This window comes from Salmo salar, chromosome ssa20 (genome assembly GCF_905237065.1).
Source record: "Salmo salar chromosome ssa20, Ssal_v3.1, whole genome shotgun sequence".
Taxonomy (NCBI): domain Eukaryota; kingdom Metazoa; phylum Chordata; class Actinopteri; order Salmoniformes; family Salmonidae; genus Salmo; species Salmo salar.
Genome location: NC_059461.1, coordinates 31,654,534 through 31,680,844, shown reverse-complemented (window position 1 = coordinate 31,680,844; position 26,311 = coordinate 31,654,534). Strand labels below are relative to the sequence as shown.

General features: G+C 42.0%; 1 protein-coding gene across 4 annotated transcripts in view; it reads left to right on the top strand.

Moving 5' to 3' along the window:
- The window catches only part of LOC106580443 (solute carrier family 23 member 2), a 73,834-nt gene that overhangs the window by 13,589 nt on the left and 33,934 nt on the right, over positions 1 to 26,311 (top strand). The window lies entirely within an intron of this gene.

Here is a 26,311-nt window from a genome sequence, read left to right as displayed (position 1 = left end):
GTTATGGTATTTGAACCAGTGACCGTTCTAACCTCGAGGTTACCTGCTGCCCCACCTCGAGGCTACCTCCTGCCGCCCACTTCTGTGGCTCAGAGTGCGATCACAGATGAGCCATAATAAGCTTACGTGCATGTTTCGTTTATCTCTGACATTGTATTTTTATGGTTTGAGTGCAAGATCTTATTGAACTCTACCATTTTTCTGAATGACATTCCAGCGTGGGGTGCAAGTACGTAAGTAAGCAGGCTTCAATGCGTTCAAATCTTCAGCATCCTTTAGAAACAGAATACAACTTTAGAAATGAATGAACCAGACATTTCAGCTGAATATATTTTTAATCTCTAGGCCTATTGCCAAAATTGCTAATGTTAGCAATAGAGGTCGACCGATTATGATTTTTCAATGCCGATACGGATTATTGGAGGACCATGAAAAGCCGATACCGATTAATCGGCCAATTAAAAAAATAAATAAATAAATAAACAAAATATATATATATATTATAAAAATTAAAAATATATAAAATAAAAAAAAATATATATATATTTATTACAACAATACTGAATGAACACTTTTAATATAATACATCAATAAAATCAATTTAGCCTCAATTTAAACATGTTCAATTTGGTTTAAATAATGCAAAAACAAAGTATTGGAGAAGAAAGTAAAAGTGCAATATGTGCCATATAAGAAAGCTAACATTTAAGTGCCTTGCTCAGAACATGAGAACATATGAAAGCTGGTGGTTCCTTTTAACATGAGTCTTCAATATTCCCAGGTAAGAAGTTTTAGGTTGTAGTTATTATAGGACTATTTCTCTCTATACGATTTGTATTTCATTTACCGTTGACTATTGGATGTTCTTATAGGCACTTTAGTATTGCCAGTGTAACAGTATAGCTTCCGTCCCTCTCCTCGCTCCTACCTGGGCTCGAACCAGGAACACATCGACAACAGCCACCCTCGAAGCAGCGTTACCCATGCAGAGCAAGGGGAACAACTACTCCAAGTCTCAGAGCGAGTTACGTTTGAAACGCTATTCGCGCGCACCTCGTTAACTAGCTAGCCATTTCACATGGGTTACACCAGCCTAATCTCGGGAGTTGATAGGCTTGAAGTCATAAACAGTGCAATGCTTGAAGCATTGCGAAGAGCTGCTGGCACAACGCACGGAAGTGCTGTTTGAATGAATGCTTACGAGCCTGCTGGTGCCTACCATCGCTCAGTCAGACTGCTCTATTAAATAACAAATCATAGACTTAATTATAATAACACACAGAAATACGAGCCTTAGGTCATTAATATGGTCGAATCCGGAAACTATCATCTCGAAAACAAAACGTTTTTTTCTTTCAGTGAAATACGGAACCATTGCGTATTTTATCTAACGGGTGGCATCCATAAGTCTAAATATTCCTGTTACATTGCACAACCTTCAATGTTATGTCATAATTATGTAAAATTCTGGCAAATTAGTTCGCAACGAGCCAGGTGGCCCACACTGTTGCATTATACCCTGACTCTGCGTGCAATGAACGCAAGAGAAGTGACTCAATTTCACCTGGTTAATATTGCCTGCTAACCTGGATTTCTTTTAGCTAAATATGCAGGTTTAAAAATATATACTTCTGTGTATTGATTTTAAGAAAAGCATTGATGTTTATGGTTAGGTACAGTCGTGCAACAATTGTGCTTTTTTCGCAAATGCGCTTTTGTTAAATCATCCCCCGTTTGGCGACGTTGGCTGTCTTTGTTAGGAAGAAATGGTCTTCACACAGTTCGCAACAAGCCAAGCGGCCCAAACTGCTGCATATACCCTGACTCTGTTGCAAGAGAAGTGACACACTTTTCCTAGTTAAAAGAAATTAATGTTAGCAGGCAATATTAACTAAATATGCAGGTTTAAAAAGATATACTTGTGTATTGATTTTAAGGCATTGATGTTTATGGTTAGGTACACGTTGGAGCAACGACAGTCCTTTTTCACGAATGCGCACCGCATCGATTATATGCAACGCAGGACACGCTAGATAAACTAGTAATGTCATCAACCATGTGTAGTTAACTAGTGATTATGATTGATTGTTTTTTATAAGATAAGTTTAATGCTAGCTAGCAACTTACCTTGGCTTCTTACTGCATTCACGTAACAGGCAGGCTCCTCGTGGAGTGCAATGTAAGGCAGGTGGTTAGAGCGTTGGACTAGTTAACCGTAAGGTTGCAAGATTGAATCCCCGAGCTGACAAGGTAAAAATCTGTCGTTCTGCCCCTGAACAAGGCAGTTAACCCACCGTTCCTAGGCCGTCATTGAAAATAAGAATGTGTTCTTAACTGACTTGCCTAGTTAAATAAAGGTGTAAAAAAAAAAGAATCAGCCAAATCGGTGTCCAAAAATACCGATGTCCGATTGTTATGAAAACCTGAAATCGGCCCCAATTAATCGGCCATTCCGATGAATCGGTCGACCTCTAGTTAGCAACAACTAATTGGAATTCATAAGAAAATTGTGTAATGTACACATGCGCTATGAAGAAAATTGTGTACTGGACACGGTAACATGGACTTTTTCGTGTGCCTGTCACGAATTTCGAATAAGTCCTTTATCTATTTCACAAACTGTGATAGTGTGTTGCGTGAACAGCAGGATATCTGACAAATTGGGCCTTTTTTGCCAGAATGACACTGTCAAGGATTTAGCCTGTAATCAAATCAAGTTTTATTGGTCACATACACATGGTTAGCAGATATTGTTGCGAAATGCTTATGCTTCTAGATCCGACAGTGCAGCAGTATCTAACAAATTCCCCAACACAACCTAATATCTAACAAATATATGGGTGAGCAGTGACAGAGCGGCTAAGATGTAATAGATAGTGAAGGATACAGTGTATATACATGAGATGAATAATGCGACATATGTAAACATTATTAAAGTGACTAGTGTTCCATTTATTAAAGTGGCCAATGATATCAAGTCTGTAGGTAGGCAGCCGCCTCTGTGCTAGTGGTGGCTGTTTAACAATCTGATGGCCTTGGGATTGAAAAACAGTTCTATCTTTCTGTCCCAGCTTTGATGCACCTGTACTGACATAGCCTTCTGGATGGAAGCTGGGTGAACAGGTAGTGGCTCGGGTGGTTATTGTCCTTGATTATCTTTTTTGCCTTCCTGTGACATCTGGTGTTGTAGGTGTCCTGGAGGGCAGGAAGTTTTTCCCCGCTGATGTGTTGTGCAGACAACACCACCCTCTGGAGAGCCCTGCGGTTGTGGGCGGTGCAGTTGCCATACCAGGCGGTGATGCAGCCAGACACGATGCTCTCAATTGTGCACCTGTAAAAGTTGGTGAGGGTTTTCGGTGACAAACCAAACCTTTTCAGCCTCCTGAGGTTGAAGAGACGCTGTTGCGCCTTCTTCATCACACTGTCTGTGTGCGGGGACCATTTCAGTTTGTCGGTGATATGTACACCGAGGAACTTAAAACCTTCTCCACTGCTGTCCCGTCGATGTGGATAGGGGGGTGCTCCCTTTGCTGTTTCCTGAAGTCCACGATTATCTCTTTTTGTTTTGCTGACACCACACACCGAGGGCCCTCACCTCCTCCCTGTAGGCTGTCCCGTCGTTGTTGGTAATCAAGCCTATCACTGTAGTGTCGTCTGCAAACTTGATGATTGAGTTGGAGGCATGTGTGGACACGCAGTCGTGGGTGAACAGGGAGTACAGGAGAGGGCTGAGAACGCACCCTTGTGGGGCCCCAGTGTTGAGGATCAGCGGAGTGGAGATGTTTCCTACCTTCACCACCTGGGTTGTGGCCCGTCAGGAAGTCCAGGACCCAGTTGCACAGGGTGGGGTCGAGACCTAGGGTCTCAAGCTTAATGATGAGTTTGGAGGGCACTATCGTGTTGAATGCTGAGCTGTAGTCAATGAACAGCATTCTTACATAGGTATTCCTCTTGTCCAGATGGGATGGGGCAGTGTGATGGCGATTGCATTCATATCGACATTTCCATATATATAAAAAAACAAGTTTTTTACCTTTTTATTTAACTAGGCATGTCAGTTAAGAACAAATTCTTATTTTCAATGACGACCTAGGAACAGTGGGTTAACTGCCTTGTTCAGGGGCAGAACAACAGATTTTACCTCGTCAGCTTGGGGATTCGATCTTGCAACCTTTCGGTTACTGGCCCAATGCTCAAACCACAAGGTTACCTGCCGCCCAAGAAGACCCATGAGCACCAACAGTTCATAGGAGCATATGAAATTGGGTGTCAAATGAAAGCTACAAGTCTATTTTTGTTGTTGTTGAAATTGTCATATATATATATATACTTTTTTCAAACGTTTTCCATCCTAAAAATTAGGAATAAGCAAAGGCATTGATTTCTGGTCAAACCGATGGAAAAGGGGTCTTAGAAATGCATCAAAACACAATGTTGACGTAAAGACCCCTGTCAACTAATATCAACATTTTACTGTATATTTAGTTTTGGATAAATTGCCTTGTGCCTTGAAATTCTGTTACCAAAAACCCACTTATCTTGAAGATATTTACTAATTTCTCTCCCTCATGAGGAGGGAGGATAATGAATGTTCACAGAAGTAACAAGTAAAGAAACGTCTACCAATTAGTGTTTTTACTGGTATACATTTTGTTTATGAATTAAGTGATTAAAACTAAATTCCGTTACCAAATCGGTAACGAAATTTCTGAAAAATTAACAGAATTTCTGGAATTGCGTTGGCTACAACGGGAAATCGTAGTAGTCACAAACCACAGTCGGTTAACAAGCTTGGACAGCACAGTAAAGAAAAGTAGAGTACGCTATAATGTACTTTACTGATCTCGACTCTACAGTGCTGTACTCTAGTGAGCTGTACTTTGATGTCCAAATTTGTGAAACATAGACGTCTATGATTGGTTCAGATCTGGTCCAGTCTGGACCAACCAAATTTGGTCTTGTTTGGGGACAGAGCTCATTAAAAGAATAGCCAGTAACCAGCACAGCGGTAATCTTGATGCTTCCAACATTTTAATGTATCCTATAGACCAAAGTTTCCATCTGATACGACCTTTGGGTAGGTGTAAGCAGTAGGGCTGTGATGATTATGGAGTTTTGGGTAACAATTCATTGTCATGCAAATGACGACGGTTATTGTCATTTTTGTTAAAATACTTTCCTCTTGTAATGCGTCATAATGCTTATTTGAAAATGTGCTACAACATACCTAATGAATACAACACAGCTTTGGTGACACCCCAGTTTAGAAAATGAACCACTTGGAACTTGAACCGCTTGGAACTTCTGTACGTTTTTGGAGAGAGAAATAAATTCTCTCCCGATCACAATGTTCTGCTCATAAAATAGTTACCAACTTTACCCTCTTCATGTAAAAATGAAAAACTGCTTTTCAGTAAACTATATCTAGTCCTACTTGAAAATAAAGTTACCCCCCCTCCCCTAAAATGAATGCATTAAACGGATACTTCCTGCTAGCAGATACTTCCAGTCATTGCCTTGACGCTAGTTAGCGTTCGCTCTAGAAACTTCCTTCATACTGGACACAGAGACATAAAAATGGTATCTACAAGTTCATCTCACTCTGGAAGTAGATAAAGGGCCTCATTGCCAAAATCCTGAAGTATCCCATTAAGAAGATTATGATGATTTTATTTATTTTGTTTCACGGTTATTATCCATAATTGTTTATTACGCAATTAAAAATGGTTGTGCCAGCCCTAGTAAGCAGTTAGTCTATGGGCTTAGGGGAGCTCCATTTCTATGCAGGACGGTTTCATAGTAGTTACAGGATTCTCACTTGAGTAGAGGGGCATGGAAACCATCTGTTGGTGGAAGTAAATAGTTCTCCTTTAGTCTATTTTATCTCTTACCCCTCTGCTTCTTCTGTCTTATCTCTCTCTCCCTTTTTGTTTTTCTGCCACTCCCCACACACACACACACACACACACACACACACACACCGGAATACACACTATTAGACCTCAGACTGTCCACAGAAATATTCCTTGACTTCCTCTAATACACCTATAACAACATTATTTTACAGAAGTGCAGTAACTGTAGCCCTTAAATGCAGTTAGCAGCATTTATTTTGTTAATGTAGTTTTGTCATTTTATAAAGCAGCAGAGTACACATGCCTATGGTAATAGGAGCCCACACAGAGAGCAGAGGCGTGGGTCTGGCTTTGAAGATTTACTTCAGACTATGATTACTGCTTTCACAGGATTTATGGTATTTTGCCTGTACATTTTGGGGAGGCAGTGCAACACAGGTCATGCTCAGCATTGACACTGTTTCCGTACTTGAGAACCCTGAATTGCATAGGTATGTGGTGCCAAACTGGATCAGAACATCAACTTCTTTCTCAGTCAGGCAGGAGCTTCCTGCTGCAGATGAGCAACTCAGAACTGTGCGAGTGTTTGTCCCAAAAAGCATCTTGCTTCAATCAGTTTATTTAAGTTCAGAATGAAAATTATTACTTGTAACCGCAACAGTTCCAACCTGGACTTGTTTTCAACAATAATTTCTACAGAGTTGCAAGTTAGCTTGCTTTGGCTAATGTTAGCTTTTTAGCTGTGTAACGTTACAAGGTCAGGGAATTGTTTGAAAGAGAATCTCACATCTACTACTATGAGGGAGAGTACTCCCTTATTTCTGCTTATCATCACCTGTTATAAAATGACAACAATGCCTTGCTAGTTGACTGACTTTTCCACTTTCGAAGCACTGTTTCCTGAAGCATTCTGCCCTGTTCTGAAAGAACTCCCTGTTTTTACCGTCATGTTGTGCCTGGATGTTTGGTCAGAATGTGTCGTTTTATTAATTTGTTTGTTTTTGAGAGACTTATTACTAAGCACTTCCCCACACAAAACAGATTGTGGGCGCTCCTCGTTATTTCTCAGTTTGTATGAAAGAGACAAAAAGTAATCACTGTATTTGCGTTTCATGACGATTGCGCTCAGTCAACTTGTGGCTAGCATGAGTCCATTTCATGACAGAGGTGAGTGATGGCGAGTGGGAATAACAAGTCAGTGGCTTGAATGACAGCACTGCAGCGTGTGGGTCGCGGATTGATCTTCAAGAAAACTGTAGAAAAAAGATCCGGTAAATATCCCTAAAATGACGAAAATACTGGAATAAAGAAGGCTAATGCAATTGAAGGCATGTATCAAATTGTTGCTTACTAAAACTCCCAGTCCTCCAATCCTTGTAATACATTGAAAGCAATAGCCTACCCGCCTGTGGTCAACTAGATGATAATTTCAGCATTGTTTGATTGGGACAGTACCATCGCTCTGCTTTGAGACAATCGTGGGGATTTGGCAGGAAAAAGTGTTCGTATGAAAGAGATGTAACAGAACAATTTATCCACAGGGCTTTGGGTGTTTTAATAATGCCTGATGGAAAATGTCTGAGGTGTTAATGGTCAGGCAGCTAGGTTAATAGCTGCCTGACTGCTGTGTCACCACATAATTTAGAGAACAAAGCCTAAATACTGTTTTACAAACTTAACCTTTAATTACTACAGTACAGTAGTTACTTGCTGTAATGGCTTCTTATTATTTACAATTAGTCCTCTTTGTCGTAGTGGTCTGTTTCTCCTGGTGTATGATGTATCCCTCTAATACCCAGGGCCCTACAGTAGAATAAAATACAGTGAACTACAATTGCAACGCTTGGGGTATTCATTTGAACTCAAACCCATTCTTTCCTGTATTAGTTGTTGTGCAGCAAGAATGCATGTTTTGTATTCTTTACATTGATAGAACCATGTGAGTATAGTGTTTAGTCAACTCCGCTGTGTTAGTGTTTGGAGTGAGCAGTGAGGTGGGCTTAGTGTGTGTACTAGGGCTGGGCGATATGGCAAATAATCACATGTATGTATGCATGCATGCATGCATGCATGTATTTTTTTTCATTCGATAATTATCACGATATTAATCAAATGTTTTAAAAAGGTGCATATCTGCTTCAGACTCAAGAATGCCTGAACTAACTAAAGTAGAACGCACAAATACCATTTTTAAAGCTGTAAACCCTTACAAGTCGTCAGCAAGAAATAAAATAGTGCAAGTCAATATGCATTATAACTGTTAGCCTAATGGCACATCACAGTTTATGTTGGGGTAGTGTTGTCTTACAAGTTACAAGCAAGAAAGACAAGTCTGTCTATGGTCTCTGGCTTTAAAGCTGCCCTATGGCAGGTCACTATGTCCCTTGGGTCTCCGTACCTAGGTATGACATGCGAGGGTTAGGTTAGTAAACAGGCTAAAGCTAGAACCTCGTTTTCGCCGCTCCTTATTTTAGATCATACTACATGGTGTCAGAAGTGGGTTTAAAATTCACATAAACGTGAAGGACGTACCAAGTAATTCATACATTCAGGCTGTTTCAAAACAGGGAAGGCACAGTGTTGGAGATAAAACAGCACAGATCATTATTTTGCTAGCTAACGAGCAAGGACTAAGTTACTGCTAAGCAACATGTTGCAAGAGGAAGAAGCTGGCGGGATTTCAGGGTTTGTGACTCCAAGTTCAACGGACTCTGGCACAAACACGGACAGGCCAGTGGCTAGTGCTGACGGATTTCGCGTTAGTCCCCCAGAGAATTTTGATTGTATGGACATTCAAAACTGGCCGAAATGAATCAGGTACTTTGAAAGGTACAGGGTAGCATCAGGTTTAAATGTGAAAAATGAGGCATTTCAAGTTAATACACTGATCTACTTTATGGGTGATGAAGCCGAGGATATATTAAATGCTTCAACGTTGACTGAGGAAGAGAAACTTAACTACAGTGCCGTTAAAGACTGTTTTGAAACGCATTTTGTAGAGAGACACAACATTTATATTTGAGAGAGCTAGGTTTAATATGCGCAAACAGGAGCAAGGTGAAATCACCGACAGTTTTATCACAGCTGTTCACAAACGAGCAGAACATTTTCAGTTTGGCGCGCTCAGGGAAGAGCTGATCTGAGATCAGATTGTAATGGGAATCAGAAATATATCACTTTCTGAAAAGTTACAGTTGGATTCCCAGTTTACCTTGTCCAAAGCTGTAAACCAGGTTAGGCAGAGTGAGACAGTAAAAAGACAGCAGGACAGCATCTTTCTGGGAGAAGTAAGGGAAAACAATGCTGGCTGGCATTCAGACATTAAACTCAATGGGGAGGCTGTGTCATTTAACTAGATACTGGGGCAGCAGTGGCAGCTATCCCAACTAGGCTGTATAGCTATAGCAGAGATGGCCCTTTGCTCTCTACAAACAAAAAACTGTACGGGCCCTGTAATAAGATATTACCAGTGGTAGGGCAGTTGGTGATTTAAACTGGAGAGTAAAGACAAAAGTGCCATCCAGCCTGTCTTCGTCATTGACTCTCTAGCCAAACCGTTGCTGGGGCTGCCAGCAATTGAAGCATTGCAACTCATTGAGAGAGTGAGCGAACTGGAGGACCCAGGTGCTGTTTTCAAAAAGAAATACCCAAAAGTGTTTTCCGGTGTAGGAAGGATAGAAGGTGACTACAAAATCCACCTGAAAGAGGATGTTGTCCCCTATGCCCTTACCACCCCCCGCCGTGTGCCTATTGGCCAGAGTAAAGGAAGAGTTGGGGAGGATGGAAGAAATTGGGGCGGTGTCTAAATAGAGTCCCACAGACTGGTGTGCAGGGATGGTAGTGGTCCCAAAAGCCAATGGGGACATAAGGATCTGTGTGGACATGACTAACTTGAATGAGGCACTCTGCAGAGAGAGAGAGAGACATCTTACCATCAGTGGTGCAGTCACTGGCTCAGTTAGATTGCTCAAGTCTTCACAAAGCTGGATGCCCACTCAGGTTTCTGTCAGATACCGCTGTCATCAGAGAGTAGGGCGCTCACAATGTTTATAACACCGTTTGGCAGTTACTGTTTTAATGTTTTACCATTTGGAATCGCTTTCGGTCCGGAGCATTTCCAAAGACGCATGTCCCAGCTGTTGGATGGGCTGAGTGGCATCATAGTGCACGCGGACGATGCGCTTGTGTGAGGAAGGGACAGAGCAGAACATGATGTAAGGCTCACAGCAGTTCTGACCCGACTCCAGGAGACTGGCCTGACACTCAATGAAAAATGCACCTTTGCACAGTCAGAGGTCTTGTTCTTGGGACACAAAATCAGTGCAGCTGGAATAGAGCCGGACCCGGAGAAGACCAATGCCATCACAGATATGCCCAGACCCCAGAATGTGGCTGAAGTCAGGACCTTCTTAGGCATGGTCACACATGTGGGTAAGTTCCTCCCACAGTTTTCAGATACAACCAATCCCCTGAGAGACTTACTAGCCAAAGAGAATGACTGGTCATAGGGTCACGTGCAACAGGTGGCGTTTGACAAAATCAAAGGAGACCTGGCCTCACAGAGAGTGCTGGCCCAGTACCGTCCCCACGCTAAGACAAAAGTATCAGCAGATGCATCATCCTTTGGGTTAGGGGTGGTCCTCACACAGATGCAGGACAACATGGAGTGGCATCCAATAGCATGCATCTCCCGAAGCTTATCCGACACAGAGCAAAGGTATGCTCAAGTGGAGAAGGAGGCGTTGGCTATCACATGGGCATGTGAAAGGCTCAGCCAATACCTTATTGGCCTGCAGTTTACAGCAGAGACTGACCACAAACCACTGTTGGCTCTGTTAGTGACAAAAGCACTGGACTACTTGCCTCCTAGAGTTCTGCGCTTCCGCCTCAGATTACTGAGGTTCACCTACAAGATGGTGTATGTGCCAGGGAAGGCACTGATCACAGCAGATGCTCTCTCCAGGGCCCCAGTTAAACGTCCATTATCAGAGGAGGAGCAATGTCTAGAGGGTGAGGTACAGGGGTCCATTAATGCAGTAAGGGACAGCCTACCTGCATCTCAGACCAAACTGCAGCAGATTGCAGAGGAGCAACAATGAGACCCCATCTGCCGACAGATGGTGCAAAAAGGAATGGCCCAGGCAGGAGGAACTGCCTCAGCTGCTGAAGCCATATTGGGTGCACTAAAGTGACTTCCACTATAATGGAGACCTTCTCATGAAAGGACAACGGATAGTTATCCCAGAGACTCTACAACCAGAAATGCTAGACTGAGTGCATGAGGGACACATGGGGATAACCAAATGCAGACTGAGGGCTCAACAGTCGGTGTGGTGGCTTGGTCTGAGTACTCAGATTGCCAAGCTGGTGGCCCAGTGTGAGGTCTGTACAAAATGTCAACCTTGTCATCCGGAGCCAATGATGGCAACGGAGCTGCCAAAACAGCCATGGAAAAAGGTAGGGCAGATATGTTCTATTGGAAAAATGACACTTATCTGCTAGTGGTAGATTACTGTTCAAGATGCATTGAAATAGCAAAGACACCCATAACCACATCAGCTGGTGTTATCAATGGATGAAAGTAAAAAAAAAATCCAGGCAAGGGGTCGCTGAGGTCCTGGTTACAGATAACGCTCCCCAATTCTCTGCAAGCTCCTTTTCTGCTCTTGCCGCAGAATATGACTTCACACGTGACCAGTAGCCCCTACAATGCACAGAGTAATGGTGAGGCAGAGAGAGCTGTGAAAACAGTCAAGGGACTGCTGAAAAAGAACAAGAATACATACAGGGCTCTGTTAGCTTACAGAGTTACACCACTGCTTCATGGGCCGTCGCCTGCCGAGCTCCTGATGGGCAGGAGGCTGCGTTCCCCATTGCCTGTCTCGCCAGCTCAGCTTTAACCCCGATGGCCTAACAGGAAGGCCTTCGCTGAGAGGGACAAACGGCTGAAACAAACACAAACTGGAGACTTTAATCGGAGACACCGTGCTACGGAGAGGCCAGAGCTGACTGAAGGTCAACGTGTGTGGATTACAAAACTCAAAGACACCAGCAATAGTGCTGAGGAAAGCGGATGCCCCACGCTCCTATGTGGTGGACACAGGCTCAGAAGATGTACGAAGGAACAGAACACACCTCAGTGCTCTTCCAGATCTACCAGCCACACAGACTGAGGCCACAGAAAATGCACAAAAAGAGGGTGAAGGAGAGAGAATGCTCACAGAGCCACAAGCGCGCCCAAAAAGGGATGTGAAGCCACCAGAGTGGCTGAAAGACAGTTACGTGATGAGAACATACTGTTGGGGACCATACCCAGCAAAAAGAGACTGTACCTAAGTTAATGTTCATACTGTGTGATTTAATGCTTTCATACTGTTTCAGGATGTGAAGTAGCATGTTAGAGAATAATATTGGTTTCCAAATTGCATTTCAGTTATGCTTCAGTGGTTGTGCATGTTGAGTTCTTGTTCATGGGAGAGGGGAAGATGTAGTAGGATGTCCCTTGGGGGTATCCGTACCTATGTATGACATGCGAGGGTTAGGTTAGTAAACATGCTGGAGCTAGAACCTCGTTGTCGTGCGTCCTTATTTTAGATAATACTACAGCCACCTGTGCTAAAAACACGCTCTGGGGTGGAGCTGGTCGCAGGAATGCACAGGTAGCGCTTTGCCAGGTGGCTGACTTTGGGGAAAGTTATTATTTTTTTTAATGTTTATTTTTTTTATTTTTTGGTTGGATCTTCCACCAGTCCAGTGGATTGGTTTCACTGTCAGCATTAGGAGACTGAAGGTAGCAGCTGAGTTCCTTTTCTACCTGCTGGATTTCAGTAAGACCTGTGGTGGTGGAGCATGGCTTTATGAAAAAACAGCCCAGTGATGTTCTCTTTTTAGCTGTCAGTTGTGGTGAAGCAGCAGCAATGTCTCCTTGTGCTGGGCTTGGGTTTTCATGTCCCTCATTGACCGTCTCCGAGACAGCTCTTGCTTTTATGTGGCCCACCTTCTCCTCTTTGAAGTAATGTGTTTTAAACCAAGGGCCAAACAACGAGGCTATGTCCAGGAGGTCATCTGTGGCTAGGTCATATTTCTCATAGTCATGGACTATCGTTTTGATGGTTTGGGTGAGCTCTGTTTCACCATCAGGTTTCATGACCTCTGTATTGAACAGGTGTAGTACTGGCTTCAGGTAAGACACACTGACATAAGACTCACCAGACAGAGCATCTGTTAATTCTAGAAGTGGGGTCAATGCCTGGTTGATGGACTCAAGAACATCTGTGTAGGTGGGAGCTAAGTGCCGGATCTTCTTGTCACTGGACAAGACCTGTGAAATGGCTTTCTCCGGCTCCAGTACTCTTTGCACTGTCTTTTGGCGTGATTCCCACCTGGTAGGCGACTCTGTCACCAACTTGTGCTGGGGTAGGTTGTGTTCTTCTTTAGCATCAGCTCGGTCTCTTCTTTTTCCACCAATGGGGAAAGGCACCACTCCAATTGCTCGATCCACCCGTTTGTCTCTACCCACTCTCTCTAAGAGGAATCAATAGATTTTATTAAAATGTTAAAATCACAATAATCCCTTTTAGTTATGTACAAATGTAATATTTAACCTCTATGGGCTATGTGGTACACCCTATCAACAACAGGTGAAATATCAAGAGCGCCAAATTTGAAAACAATTAAATGTCATAATTCAAATTTCTCAAACATACAACTATCTTACACCCTTTGAAAGATATAAACATCTCCTTAATCTAACCACGTTGTCCGATTTCAAAAAGGCTTTACGGCGAAAGCATAAAGTTAGATTATGTTAGAAGAGTACATTGACAATAGCTGTGTGTAATGTTTTGTCAATTCAAAGACGGGCGTCACCAAAAGCAGAAAACCAGCTAAAATTATGCACTAACCTTTGACAATCTCCATCAGATGACACTCCTAGGACATTATGTTAGACAATACATGCATTTTTTTTCTATCAAGTTCATATTTATATCCAAAAACAGCGTTTTACTATGGCGTTGATGTTGAGGAAATCGTTTCCCTCCAATAACCGCCAGTCAATCAGCACAACAAATTAAATAATTACTATTCGAAAACATTGGTAAAATATTATATTGTCATTCAAAGAATTATAGATTTACATCTCTTGAACGCAACCGGATTGACAGATTTAAAAATAACCTTACTGGGAAATCACACTTTGCAATAATCTGAGCACTGCGCCCAGAAAAATACACTTTGCGATACAGACTAACCGCCATGTTGGAGAGATCGAAAATACTATGTAAATAATCCATTACCTTTGATTCTCTTCATCAGATGTCACTTCCAGGAATCCCAGGTCCATAACAAATGTAGTTTTGTTCGAAAAAGCTCATAATTTATGTCCAAAAAGCTCCGTGTTGTTAGCACATGATCTATGCCCGCCGGACTTGTCTTCATAAACGAGGGGGGGGAAATATTTACGTTCGTTCAAACATGTCAAACGTTGTATAGCATAAATCATTAGTGCCTTTTTTAACCAGAACATGAATAATATTCAAGGCGGACGATTGCATTCTCTTTTAAAACGTATTGGAACGAGAGTACCCAACATGAACTCGCGCGCCAGAGTCTAATCGGCCACCACCGTTCCAAGGCTCTTGTTCGGTCAGATCTCACAGTAGAAGACTCAAAACACTTTGTAAAGACTGGTGACATCTAGTGGAAGCCATAGGAAGTGCTCAAAGATTAATAAGCCCCTGTGTGTTTCAATGGCATAGGCTTAAAGGTAATTCAACACATCAGGTATCCACTTCCTGTCAGAATTTGTCTCAGGGTTTTGACTGCCATATGAGTTCTGTTATACTTACAGACACCATTCAAACAGTTTTAGAAAATTCAGAATGTTTTCTATCCAAACCCGAACAATAATATGCATATTCTAGCTTCTGAGTTGTAGGAGGCAGTTAAAAATGGGCACATATTTTTTTCAAAATTCTCAATACTGCCCCCTAGCCCCAACAGGTTAACTTAATCAGTTGATGAAAAAAAATGCACATTTAGTTTCATCTAACCAATCACTTCAATATACACAATTGACAAGGTTACTTACCAAAGGCCAAGTGCAGACAATGTCCAAAACATTGCAGTCAGGTTGATTTGAGCAGCCTTCACCACGTTCGCACCACTATCCGTTGTAATGCCGACCTGTCTGTCTTGACTGAGTCCCCAGGACTAGGCTACCGCCTAGTGGTTAGAGCGTCGGACCAGTAACCGAAAGGTTGCTAGATCGAATCCCCGAACTGACGAGGTAAAAATCTGTCGTTCTGCCCCTGAACAAGGCAGTTAACCCACTGTTCCTGGGCCGTCATTGTAAATAAGAATTTGTTCTTAACTGACTTTCCTAGTTGAATGAAGGTTTAAAAAAAGGAGGTGAGAGCGTCAATGAGCCCCTCTGCTATAGCTTCACCTGTGTGGTCGTCAGGGAAAGTATGATGTTTGAAGGCATTTATTTAGAAGGTTCCAGTCTTTGTCTATATAGTGAGGCTAATATAAGGCTCTGACGTGCGACTAGACCACAGATCGGTAGTAGTAGCAAAATACGTAAAATATGTCTTTTGAGCTGTTCCTCAAATGTTTCCCTACACTCGGCATAGAGTTTAGGCGTGCGGCGTGAGCAAAGTGTTTGCGGCCAGGGAGCACGTATCTGGGGTCAATTAAATTGATAAGCCTCTTGAAACCTTCCTTTTCGACTGTGTTAATTGGTAGCATGTCCTTAGTAATGCAATGCATTATAGCGTTGTGGTGTCTTTTCGATCTTTGCTCATAGGGCATATACGCTGTCAGTGTTGACTGCTTCGGGCAAACATCCCTAGATTGGCTGGTGCTTGAGAGGCATTTATCAATACCGTGGCACAAACTCAAACTTTCTGCATGTTCCGAAGAGTGATTTTTCTTCAGATGGTGAAAAAGGTTTGTCGTATTATCAGAGTTGGTAGCCACCTGTCTACAGAACAATTTGCACCGAACATTGCTCTGCTCTTTGTCGGACTTCAAAAAGCCAAACCACTTCCAAATAACTGAAACCATGGAACCCTTTTTATCAATCATTTCTTAGTTGGAAGCTGCTCCTTCTCCATGGCTATCATTGCCACTGTTTGCCCCTACATCACACATTTTTCGTGGTTAATAGTGGCTACTCCATCACTCGAGGTGCTAAGTGGTTTTTAGTGGGCGTATACCTCTCCACGTGCATATTGTCACTTCTCCGCACATTCCTGCTGCGTCACAGAGGTGAAATGGACTGCTGTACCTAATTATTCTATATCGACATTATTAAAAATGTATCTAAATGTTTTTATATCGTTATTGAGGGAAGTAATTACCTCTAATTATTGATTTATCGCCCAGCCCTAGTGTGTACTGTACTATATGGGCTTGGATTCCATGGATAGCTGCTCTGTCACAGACGACCCACACCCTTTCTGCCCGCTGTCTTTCTTTAGTATGTAATGCCTTTTGTTGCAGGTGTACTGTATAGATGGTTTAAACCAAGTCATGTTTTATTAGTATTTAAGCTCTTTGTGATGGGCTGTATAGCAGTGGAGCATTAACATAGTTTAATAGGCCTTCCTGGGGTGTTGGCATTCTTTAATTCCCAGACTCTGAGTCGGTGACAGTTGGGGTCTATTGTGGTTAAATACTGCCCCCCCCCCCGACAGAGTCAACTAATGAAACGGCAACACCAGCTACTGTAATGGAAAGGACCAGAGGGATTTACAGCCAATAGCTCTTATCCCCTGTAAGGATGGTGTCACAATGCCACTCTCTGTCACGCTGCTATTCTCTACAACTGCTTGCATGTAGATTTGTTAGAATTTTCAACAAAGGAGAGTTGGCCGTCTTGCATCTGTTCTGTATCTCAAAGGATAAGAGCATTGAGTGGCTCCACCAGCAGTACATACAAGAAGTGTTGTAGTCTTGACTCTTGTTTAACCTGTCTGGGCAATGTGGGACGTTTGCGTCCCACCCTAGTCAACAGCCAGTGGAATCGCGCGAAATACAAATACCTCATAAATGCTATAACTTCAATTTCTCAAACATATGACTATTTTACCCCATTTTATAGATACACCTCTCCTGAATCGAACCACGTTGTCCGATTTCAAAAAGGCTTTACAGCAAAAGCAAAACATTAGATTATGTTAGGAGAGTACCCTGCCAAAAATAATCACACTGCCATTTTCAAAGCAACTAGCATGCATCACAAATACCCAAAACACAGCTAAATGCAGCACTAACCTTTGACAATCTTCATCAGATGACACTCCTAGGACATCATGTTACACAATACATGCATTTTTTGTTCGATAAAGTTCATATTTATATATAAAAACAGCATTTTACATCGGCGCGTGACGTTCAGAAAATATTTTCCCTCAAATGCTTCCGGTGAATCAGCGCTACAATTTACAAAATTACTATTTGAAAACATTGGTAAAGTATAATATTGTCATTCAAAGAATTATAGATTAACATCTCGTGAATGCAACCGCATTGCCAGATTTAAAAATAACTTTACTGGGAAATCACACTTTGCAATAAACGAGGTGCTATGCTCAGAAAAATAGGCTAGGCGATACAGGTTAGCGCCATCTTGGACTCATCTAAAATCAAATATACTATTGTAAATACTCACTTACCTTTGATTATCTTCATCAGAAGGCACTTCCAGGAATCCCAGGTCCACAACAAATGTAGTTTTGTTCGAAAAAGTTAATCATTTATGTCCCAATAGCTCCTTCTTGTTAGCGCGTTCCGAAGGCTACTCAAAATGTACGAAGCGCGCGGGACTTGTCGTCACAAATGTGCAATTTTTATTTACATTCGTTCAAACTTGTCAAACGTTGTATAACATAAATCTTTAGGGCCTTTTTCAATCAGAACTTCAATAATATTCAAGGCGGACGATTGCATTGTCTTACTAAACGTTTCGGAATGACAAACTTTCCAGGCCTTTCGTTCGGTCAGTTTTTACCGGAGAAGACTCAAACCACTTTGTAAAGACAGTTGACATCTAGTGGAAGCCTTAGGAAGTGCTAAATGAATCCTAACTCACGGTGTGTTTTATAGGCAAAGGGTTGAAAGTGATTCCACAAATCAGATTTCCACTTCCTGTTAGGATTTGTCTCAGTGTTTTGACTGCCATATGAGTTCTGTTATACTCACAGACACCATTCAAACAGTTTTAGAAACTTCAGTGTTTTTTTTTATCCAAATCTACTAATTATATGCATATTCTCGTTTCTGGGTAAGAGTAGTAACCAGTTTAAATCGGGTACGTTTTTTTATCCGGCCATGAAAATGCTGCCCCCTATCCCCAACAAGTTAATTCAAACTGTGTTTCTGTTGCTAAAACTAATGAGTGTTAAAAATTATTCCTGAGAAGGAGAAGTGTCCATGCTTTTCTGGAGCAGGTGGCAGTGTCTTCTATTGTCTGACTCTTGTTGCTGGTGAAGCCTGCCACAGCAATTCTGTTTTCACTGGGAGCTCAGCGGTGGTGGTGCTGTGGGTGTAGGGGGTTGTGGGTTTTGAAGCTTTGAGGCTGACAGAAAGAGAAAGGACAGCCCCCCTCCAATATACAACACATACATACACACCCCAGCATGGTTCCGTGGCCTCTGACCTCTCCAGGCCAATGCCCTATTGATCCTTGACCCTTATAAATAAAAGTCTCTGCCTTTCATAGGTGACATAAAATACCCTGTCTGCGACAGACAATGTGGAGTTCCAAAATCTAAGTAAGTGTATGGGGCAGTGGTTTCCAAACTGTGGCGGGAGGGGTCGGCAAGGGGGGAGTGCCAAAAGTTTGGGAACTCAGTCCGGCATTAAATTTACTCTTGAATGTTGTAATAGTAGAATGTACAAGGTTCAATTTCGATATTTGGTAGTGTGTCATCAGTTCCTCTTGTCATCTTAGTCATTGCAGATCTTAGAGCTATTTATAACTTGTCAAATGTCCAGATCAACAAGCCCATGTCAGCTAACATTTTTTTAATAGTTTTTTTTAGGCCGAATACATTATTTTTCTCACTCATATCACATTAATACACTTTAGACGTTGCAAAATGTATGGAATTGCAAGAAAATGTGCAGGAAATAAACTTTAAAACTGCAACATTCTCTCCAGCAACGAGGGGTGTGCAGAGTTTGTCATGAACAATGCTTGTTAAATAAAATAAACAATGCTTGTGCCCATAGAAATATGCAGGGGGTGCACGAGATGTTCCCCAATGCTGGATGGGGGGCCCTGAGTGGAAAAAGTTTGAACCCCTGGTGTAGGGGTTAAGACTTCACGCCTCCGTTATCTGCCAGTGTAGACAGAAAGCGTCATTGAGTCAGCATTATGTATTTCTGGCCTAGACAAAAACACAGCCAGGACCCATTTGTGTCTGTATGTGAGGAATTGAGGGATGCCGTGTGTGCGTTGCCTGCATGCCTGTGTGAGAGGAGATTTCAACCTGTTTCAGTGGAGACGCTGGATGATATTTTCGAGTCCTCTCCATTCCCTGAGTTCTCATGCCAAAGTTAATAATAATCAAATATATTTTGAGTGACTCAGGAGTGCATGGCTCCTTCCCAGTCTTTCACTGTGTAGATTATAATGACACCATATTATCACCAGATTATGAGGTCATGACAGATTAAATCCCATAGAGACATCTTTGAGACCTTTCAGCTGATAGAATAGAAATCCCTGTCTCTCTTTCCATATAAGCATACAGTGGCAAGAAAAAGTATGTGAACCCTTGGGAATTACCTGAATTACTGCATAAATTGGTAAATATGCATTCGATATAGACAAAAATACAACTTGTGTGGTATTAGTTTAAGCACACTGTGTTTGTCTGTTGTTGTTGTGACTTAAAATTTGATCTGTTCTTCATCTATGACCAATTTATGCAGAAATCCAGGTAATTCCAAAGGGTTCACATACTTTTCTTGCCACTGTATAACAGTCTTTTCCAATCCATTCTTTATAAACCTCCAGCCAGTTCTTGAATGTTTTTGCTCACCTGATTCAACTAATCACTAAACCCTTGATTAGTATTTGAAGCTATTAGATACCAAATGTGATCTATCTCTGAATTTGCCATGATACAACAGTGTATCAGTATATTGTCAGCTGCCTGTACTACAATCTCTCTGGCTAACTTCAATAATAAAGTATTGATAACAGGAGGTGTGTACAGATGTATCTTTCTTGCGAAGACTTGGCCATGCTTAACTTTGGACAAACATCTGGTGGACTGGGACACACACACACACACACACACACACACACACACACACTAGAGCTGGGGGCGATAAACCGAAAATTATCGACACCAACTTTATCAATCACTTATCGCAGGCATTTTGCTGATATCGTTCATTACAATAAGTAGTCTATACTAAAGAAATGTAAAGTTTGAAATGAAATAAGTTTGCTAATATGAGTGCTATTTTTATTTATTTTTTGTGACAATTGATGACCACAACCATCAAACTAGTAGTTTTAAAAGATCATTAAAAAAACGTAATGTTATAAACTTATTGTTCTATTTATCGTTATTGCATCAATTCAGGATATGTATCGTGATAGGAATTTTTGTCCATATCGCCCAGCTCTAATGGACACACACATCTGGTTGGCAGGGATTGTTTTCCTCCTCCAGTGGAATCTTACATCAGTGTAACACAGTTCAGGTTAGCATGGTGATGGAGCCAGCACTGTCAACCCAGGGTATTCTGGGTAGGGTTACAGTTAGCGATACATGTCTCTTCAAAATCAATACTGGTCACATACACATACAGTTGAAGTCGGAAGTTTACATAAACCTTAGCCAAATACATTTAAACTCAGTTTTTCACAATTCCTGACTTTTAATCCTAAAAAAAATTCCCTGTCTTAGGTCAGTTAAGATCACCACTTTATTTTAAGAATGTGAAATGTCAGAATAAAAGTAGAGTGATTTATTTCAGCTTTTATTTCTTTCATCACATTCCCAGTGGGTCAGAAGTTTACATACACTCAATTAGTATTTGGTAGCATTGCCTTTAAATTGTTTAACTTGGGTCAAATGTTTCGTGTAGCCTTCCACAAGCTTCCCACAATAAGTTCGGTGAATTTTGGCCCATTCCTCCTGACAGAGCTGGTGTAATACAAATGTTCTATAGGATTGAGGTCAGGGCTTTGTGATGGCCACTCCAATACCTTGACTTTGTTGTCCTTAAGCCATTTTGCCACAACTTTGGAAGTATGCTTGGGGGTCATTGTCCATTTGGAAGACCCATTTGCGACCAAGCTTTAACTTCCTGACTGATGTGTTGAGATGTTGCTTGAATATATCCACGTAATTTTCCTTCCTCATTTTCTGGAATTTTCCAAGCTGTTTAAAGGCACAGTCACCTTAGTGTATGTAAACTTTTGACCCACTGGAATTGTGATACAGTGAAATAATCTGTCTGTAAACAATTGTTGGAAAAATTACTTGTGTCATGCACAAAGTAGATGTCTTAACCGACTTGCCAAAACTATAGTTCGTTAACAAGAAATTTGTGGAGTGGTTGAAAAATGAGTTTTAATGACTCCAACCTAAGTGTATGTAAACTTCCGACTTCAACTGTATTTAGCAGATGTTATTGCGGGTGTAGCAAAATGCTTGTGTTCCTGGCTCAAACAGTGCAGTAATATCTAACAATTCACAACAATAGACACAAATCTAAAAGTAAAAGAATGGATTTAACCTCTCTGGGCTAGGCGGGACGAATTCGTCCCACCTACGCACCCGCCAGTTGAATCCCGTGGCGCGATTTTCAAATACCTTAGAAATGCTATTACTTCAATTTCTCAAACATATGACTATTTTACAGCATTTTAAAGACAAGACTCTCGTTAATCTAACCACACTGTCCGATTTCAAAAAGGCTTTACAACGAAAGCAAAACATTAGATTATGTCAGCAGAGTACCCAGTCAGAAATAATCAGACACCCATTTTTCAAGCTAGCATATGTCACAAAAACCCAGAAGACAGCTAAATGCAGCACTAACCTTTGATCTTCATCAGATGACACACCTAGGACATTATGTTATACAATACATGCATGTTTTGTTCAATCAAGTTCATATTTATATCAAAAACCAGCTTTTTACATTAGCATGTGACGTTCAGAACTAGCATACCCCCCGCAAACCTCTGGTGATTTTACTAAATTACTCACGATAAACGTTCACAAAAAACATAACAATTATTTTAAGAATTATAGATACAGAACTCCTTTGTGCAATCGAGGTGTCCGATTTTAAAATAGCTTTTCGGTGAAAGCACATTTTGCAATATTCTCAGTAGATAGCCCAGCCATCACGGCTAGCCATTTAGACACCCACCAAGTTTAGCCCTGACCAAAGTCAGATTTACTATTACAAAAGTTTGATTACCTTTGTTGTCTTCGTCAGAATGCACTCCCAGGACTGCTACTTCAATAACAAATGTTGGTTTGGTCCAAAATAATCCATCGTTATATCCAAATAGCGGCGTTTTGTTCGTGCGTTCTAGACACTATCCGAAATGGTAAATCAGGGTTACGAGCATGGCGCAATTCGTGACAAAAAAATTCTAAATATTCCATTACCGTACTTCGAAGCATGTCAACCGCTGTTTAAAATCCATTTTTATGCCATTTTTCTCGTAAAAAAGCGATAATATTCCGACCGGGAATCTGCGTTTCGGTAAACAGAGGAAAGAAAACAAAGCATTCGGTTGACGCGGGCACGCGCCTGAGTCTCACAGTACTGTAACCAGCCACTACCCAAACGCGCTACTTTTTTTCAGCCAGAGCCTGCAAAGCCACGATTCAGCTTTTTGCCGCCTTCTGAGAGCCCATGTGAGCCGTAGGAAGTGTCACGTAACAGCAGAGATCCTTTGTTTTGGATAGAGATGGCAAAGAAGGCCAAGAAATGGTCAGACAGGGTACTTCCTGTACAGAATCTTCTCAGGTTTTGACCTGCCATTTGAGTTCTTTTATACTCACAGACACCATTCAAACAGTTTTAGAAACTTTGGAGTGTTTTCTATCCAAAGCCAATAATTGTATGCATATTCTAGTTACTGGGCAGGAGTAGTAACCAGATTAAATCGGGTACGTTTTTTTATCCAGCCGTGTCAATACTGCCCCCTAGCCCTAACAGGTTAAGAAATATATAAACATTAGGATGAGCAATGTCGGAGTGGCATTGACTATAAAATACAGAAGAATAGAATACAGTATACACATATGAGATGAGTAAAGCAGTATGTAAACATTATTAAAGTGACCAGTGATTCTATGTATATAGGGCAGCAGCCTCTAAGGTGCAGGGTTGAGTAACCGGGTGGTAGCCGGCTACTGATGGCTATTTATCAGTCTGATGGCCTTAAATCTTCTTCAGGATCGGTGGGTCCCCTGCGGGATGATTGAGCTAATGTAGGCTAATGCGATTAGCATGAGGTTGTAAGTAACAAGAACATTTCCCAGGACATACACATATCTGATATTGGCAGAAAGCTTAAATTCTTTTTAATCTAACGGCACTGTCCAATTTACAGGAAGGGGCTGAGCACGCACCCTTGTGGGGCCCCGGTGTTGAGGATCCGAAAAGTGAAGGTGTTGTTTCCTACCTTCACCACCTGGGAGCGGCCCATCAGGATGTCTAGTACCCAGTTGCACAGGTCGGGGTTCAGAACCAGGGCTGTTGAAGGCTGAGCTGTAGTCAATGAACACCATTCTTACATAGGTATTCCTCTTGTCCAGATGTAATAGTGCAGTGTGATGGCGATTGCATTGTCTGTGGATCTATTGGGGCCGTATGCAAATTGAAGTGGGTCTACGATGTCAGGTAAGGTAGAGGTGATTTATCCTTAACTAGCCTTTCAAAGCACTTCATGATGACAGAAGTGAGTGCTACGGAGTGATAGTCATTTAGTTCAGTTACCTTTGCTTTCTTGGGTACAGGAACAATAGTGGCCATCTTCAGGAAGTATGGATAGCAGACTGGGATAGGGAGAGATTGTATATGTCTGTCAACACTTCAGCCAGCTGGTCTGCGCATGCTCTGAGGATGCGGCTAGGGATGCCGTCTGGGCCAGCAGCCTTGCGAGGGTTAACACGTTTAAATGTCTTAGTCACGACGGCCACAGAGAAGGAGAGCCCACAGTCCTTGGGAGCGGGCCGCGTCGGTGGCGCTGTGTTATCCTCAAAGCAGGCGTTTTAGCTTGTCTGGGAGCAAGACGTCGGTGTCCGAGACGTTTCTGGTTTTCCCTTTGTAATCCGTGATGGTCTGTAGACCCTGCCACATACATCTCGTGTCTGAGCCGTTGAATTGTGACTCCTTTGTCTCTGTACTGACGTTTTGCCTGTTTGATTGCCTTACGGAGGGAATAACTACACTGTTTGTATTCGACCATATTCCCAGTCACCTTGCTATTGTTAAATGTGGTTGTTTGCGCTTTCAGATTTGTGCAAATGCTGCCATCTATCAATGGTTTCTGGTTTGGGTGGGTTTTAGTAGTCACAGTAGGAAGAACATCCCCTATACACTTCCTGATTAACTCTGTCACCGTGTCTGTATATACGTCAGTGTTATTCTCAGAGGCTACCCGGAACATATCCCAGTCCGCGTGATCAAAAACATGCTTCAAGATTGATTACGATTGGTCAGACCAGCGTTGAATAGACCTTAGCACGGGTACTTCCTGTTTTGAGTTTCTTACTCCTTCCTGTCTCTCTCTCTGTCTCTCTCTGTCTGTCTTTCTATTTCTGTCTATCCCCCTCTCTCTACACATTCTAATCCTCAGGGTATGTACGTTGGTTTATAAAGAAGTTGTCTTTTGGTTGTTTAAGGACTGTCATCTTTTTCCTTCCTATTAACTGTAGTCATAGGACTATCCCTCTGGGTGAATGTTGAGGTTATTCTAGGTGCTTCTGTAAAGTTTATTTCCTATTCTTGTACATTTCACTTCTGTTTCTCTAGAACTGCAATGACCGAGGAGTCTTATAACTGACCGTAAACACACTCACACAACACATTCTTTTGTGACTATTGCTGACATTACAATAACTATTCACACAATGTGCTTTTGTCACCTATAAGACGACATGAACAAAGATGATCTACAGTGAGGGAAAAAAGTATTTGATCCCCTGCTGATTTTGTACGTTTGCCCACTTACAAAGAAATGATCAGTCTATAATTTTAATGGTAGGTTTATTTGAACAGTGAGAGACAGAATAACAACAACAAAATCCAGAAAAATGCATGTCAAAAATGTTATAAATTGATTTGCATTTTAATGAGGGAAATAAGTATTTGACCCCCTCCCTCTCAATCAGAAAGATTTCTGGCTCCCAGGTGTCTTTTTATACAGGTAACGAGCTGAGATTAGGAGCACACTCTTAAAGGGAAGGTGACAACAGTTGGTGCGATTATTCGCAAATGGAAGAAACACAAAAGAACTGTCAATCTCCCTCGGCCTGGGGCTCCATGCAAGATCTCACCTCGTGGAGTTGCAATGATCATGAGAACGGTGAGGAATCAGCCCAGAACTACACGGGAGGATCTTGTCAATGATCTCAAGGCAGTTGGGACCATAGTCACCAAGAAAACAGTTGGTAAGACACTACGCCGTGAAGGACTGAAATCCTGCAGCGCCCGCAAGGTCCCCCTACTCAAGAAAGCACATATACATGCCCGTCTGAAGTTTGCCAATGAACATCTGAATGATTCAGAGGACAACTGGGTGAGTGTTGTGGTCAGATTAGACCAAAATGGAGCTCTTTGGCATCAACTCAACTCGCCGTGTTTGGAGGAGGAGGAGGAGGAATGCTGCCTATGATCCCAATAACAACATCCCCACCGTCAAACATGGAGGTGGAAACATTATGCTTTGGGGGTGTTTTTCTTCTAAGGGGACAGCACAACTTCACCGCATCAAAGAGACGATGGACGGGGCCATGTACTTGGGTGAGAACCTCTTTCCCTCAGCCAGGGCATTGAAAATGGGTCGTGGATGGGTATTCCAGCATGACAATGACCCAGAACACACGGCCAAGGCAACAAAGGAGTGGCTCAAGAAGAAGCACATTAAGGTCCTGGAGTGGCCTAGCCAGTCTCCAGACCTTAATCCCATAGAAAATATGTGGAGGGAGCTGAAGGTTCGAGTTGCCAAACGTCAGCCTTGAAACCTTAATGGCTTGGAGAAGAGCTGCAAAGAGGAGTGGGACAGAATCCCTCCCTGAGATGTGTGCAAACCTGGTGGCCAACTACAAGAAACGTCTGACCTCTGATTGCCAACAAGGGTTTTGCCACTAAGTCATGTTTTGCAGAGGGGTCAAATACTTATTTCCCTCATTAAAATGCGAATCATTTTATAACATTTTTGACATGTGTTTTTCTGG